We start from the raw sequence: 3307 nt of genomic DNA, 5'->3' as shown, positions 1-3307 counted from the left end.
TTTTTTTTTTTTTTTTCTCTTCCAGATGTCAGTACAATGCCATCATTTTAGAGAAGCTGTTCTTGGACCTCCAGTCTGGGTCAGATGCTAAATATTTGAGCACTCCATTTACAAAGTACTTCTCTTTTGTAGAATACTAATTATAATTACTTATAATTCCAATAACTTGAGAAATTATTTCCTTAATCATTCTCACTAATAGAACATACAATTTATAGAAATCAGAGCCTTTGTCTAGCTTGATCACAGAGTATCCTTCTGGCAAAAGTAGAATGTGTCCTGATGCAGAGGATGATGGAGATGGTAACCCAGATATATTTGAATCTTGAAGCCCAAAACTTGCCTTGGCAGTTATTTTAATTTTTTTCAATAATCTGTACTTTTCCAACACATATAACTGGAAACTATAATCTAATGTATTATTGTTCTATAGAAACAGACAGTAGTAAAAAAAAAATTGTAAATTATGTTTTTTTTTTCTTTTCTAAATGGAGCACCTGTCTTGATGGCCATGAGTTTCACTAACTGTTGCTCCTGACCTTGGGATGGCTAAAGGAACCTCCTCTCTATACCAGGAACCCTCCTCAGTACCCAGTGGCCTCTCCTAGAAATTCCTGAAACATGAGCTCCTATCTACAGACACCCTCCCCAGAATGGTGTAACTGCTATGAGAAAATTAACCCTTTCCCTGACTTCTACAAAACCCACCTATCACTGCTCCATACAAGGGGTGAGACACCTGTTATTGCTGTGTTCAGGGGAGACAGAAATCTCCTCATGTAGCTAAGGGGAGTGTAGCAGTTTCTCATGCTGTTGAAAATTCCACAGAAATAAGATAATTGTGGTCTCCACCTTTAAAACCCTTCCTTTAGCCCCTTCTAAGTGGTGTGCCTTTGATTTGGCTTTAAGGCTGTTATCATGCTAGCAATGTTTAGTAAATTCAGCTAATTAAAATTTCAGTTGAGCTTCTGGTTTTTTTCCAGTGGTCTGGAACTTCATCATAATCTCAGAGAATGGGTTAGAGATTTCAGTGGCTGCTGCCATGGGGAAACTGCCTCTTCATCTGTTGGAAGCCTCGGCACAAGAGTTTGCAAGACAGATCGGTCTGTTTTTGAGAAATCATCATTTGAAAAATGTATTGTGCTTGAAAGCAGAGATTTATATGCATATGTCCTCTTTGTGTCTGCCGAAGTGTGCACACAGCTCCTAGCCCACTTGAGTCAATTCCAGAAAGTGATGCTGAGCCTGTACTCCTTCTTCTCCATATGCAAATAAGTGATCTGGAGGGCTAGGAGCAAGGACAGTGACAAAAATAAGTCTCCTAACCATCATGAAAAGGAGTAAGGGAGCTTCCAAGGCACGGTGGAAGCTGGTGTTTTGTTAGCTTCTCCTAGGGATAGGAGTTCACCCTAGATAGATAGCCTAGATAGTCTGCCAGCAAGGAGAAACTAAAGTATATTTTTATTAAAATCGAGTGAGACTATTAGCTTCATCAGACATGCTGAAAGATCATGCATGAGGGATTATTTATAGGAGCAAGTGACACCTTACAACAGATTCATGACTGCATAGTCCCACCCAACCATGTATGATGGATAACTTCATGGAAAAAGACACAAAACCCTGCTTTCAATTAACCATCTACTCCCTTTTAATCTTCAAAAATCACCTGCAGCAGTGGAAGCAGGTTAGGGGAAATCTGCAGTCTCTGTGAGGGTCTGCTGTGTTTAGCCCACCTACTAGGGAGTGTCAATAGCTCCATTATCACCACCATAGACCTGGCTTCCCCTGTATTGTTCTCTAGTTTCCATGGCTACAGGGGGCACAGTCCAAGACGACCTCTTCTGACCTGAGAAAAAAGCTCCTCACAACAGCTGGTAGAAAACAATCCATGGTATTTTTAGTCTAATGTCAAGCAGGTTAGCTGGGGGAGGAATCAGTAGGTGGGGACTTGCACCTTTAGGAAGGCAAAGATCAAATGTTTAGTTAGAATACTAAGAGCAAACCCAGGATTCAATTCCAGGGAAGACAAGCTGAGCAATGGGAAGATGAAATTCAAACCAGCAATTGAGAGGCAGGGTGTATTTCACCAAGTCTTCGAAATTATGTCGCCCTCATTCTGTGTCAGCTTGCTCCTGTTAATAGAATACTATGTCTTCCTAGTGAAAAAATAAAGCTTAACACTTAAGAGAACTAAAAAAGCTCTTTAATATGACTTTTATCAGGCTCTGGCTGATGACCAAGGAGTCATGAGAGAAAACGTTGTAACATATATTAATGTATGTGTATATACCTTATACACATATACACACACATACCTTAATCCAGGGGTTCCCAACTGTGGGTGGTGATACCCTTTGGGGGTCAAATGACCCTTTCATAGGGGTCATATATCAGATATTGTTAATCATTCATCAAGAATAAGACCACGACCACAGTTTAAAGCCAAAATTGAAACAGGTTTTAATTAAATATAGGCCAGGGGGATGGGCTTTGGTCAGGTCCATACCCAGGTTCCCAGAAAAATGTCCCAGACTCAGTTTGCAGCAGTCTAAGAAGGAAACCCACAATTAGTTGCATTTCCCATCAGTTCCAATCAGGGACAAGCAAATATCCTCACATACCTCCAGCTTGTGAACCTCCTGCCATAAGTTACCTCACACATAGATGCAGATGAATCAAACAAACTTGTTTAGGGGAGTGCAAACATGTGGCTTGTTATCTCCCATAAACAATAGCCTCTAGCATTTCAGGAATCATCTGTACTTGGGCAAGGGGCTTGCAGATCAGATGCATTTTTGTCTCATGAATCTCTTAAGTATTGTAATTAAAATGTGACTTTGACTCTCAGGATATCCTACATATCGAATATTTTCATTACCATTTATAGCAGTAGAATGGAGTGGTAACAAAAATAATTTTGTGGTTGGGGGTCACCACAACATGAGGAACTGTATTAAAGGGTCACAGCATTAGGAAGGTTGAGAACATTTACCCTGTGCTTATATCGCCTCCATATGCTATCATCTTAAACTCCTTCTCAGGTTCCAGCTCTAAGTTTCACTTTGAACAGTTTAAACAGAGACAGGAGACTGCAAGTCTAGCCAGTTGCACAGAGCTGGGATTTACATAACAAAAATATTCCCAGAATTTTTCCTAAGCACACCAATGTTGTTCTTTTCAATAATTGTTACTGGGGGTTGTCTTGCCCACCTGGCAGAATTATGCTTTCTTTGATAAAAGTGTGGGAGGCAGGGAAATCAATGGTGGTTGTGACCCAGTGCTGCCCTCATGGGCTACTTTAGAG

The sequence above is a fragment of the Alexandromys fortis genome, unplaced genomic scaffold (genome assembly GCF_014885135.2).
Source record: "Alexandromys fortis isolate MF-2015 unplaced genomic scaffold, M_Fortis_MF-2015_v1.1 scaffold_278, whole genome shotgun sequence".
NCBI lineage: Eukaryota > Metazoa > Chordata > Mammalia > Rodentia > Cricetidae > Alexandromys > Alexandromys fortis.
This window is presented reverse-complemented; position numbering follows the sequence as displayed.